Source organism: Oncorhynchus masou, chromosome 23 (genome assembly GCF_036934945.1).
Source record: "Oncorhynchus masou masou isolate Uvic2021 chromosome 23, UVic_Omas_1.1, whole genome shotgun sequence".
Classification (NCBI taxonomy): Eukaryota; Metazoa; Chordata; class Actinopteri; order Salmoniformes; family Salmonidae; genus Oncorhynchus; species Oncorhynchus masou.
The window spans coordinates 29,285,276-29,285,561 of NC_088234.1; positions in this window are offsets into that span (position 1 = coordinate 29,285,276).

The following is a 286-nucleotide window of genomic DNA, read 5'->3' on the forward strand; positions in this document are numbered from 1 at the left end:
TGGGGATCCACGATAATACAGCCACACAGTCTATATCGTAAAGCTTCAAGAAAACACAAATGTGCTTTTTGGTCTTACGTTAAGGTTAGGCATAATGTTAACAGTGTGGTTAAAGTTACGGTTAGGTTTAAAATCAGATTTTAAGAAGATAATTGTAGAAATGGGCGGGGTTTATGATTTTGTGACCGTGGTAACTTGGGACAACTGTCCAGTGGTTGACTGCTCTGGCAATATTGCACCATACCGCCAGTCCCGGCACCAACCGCTCAAATGTTGTAACCCATCA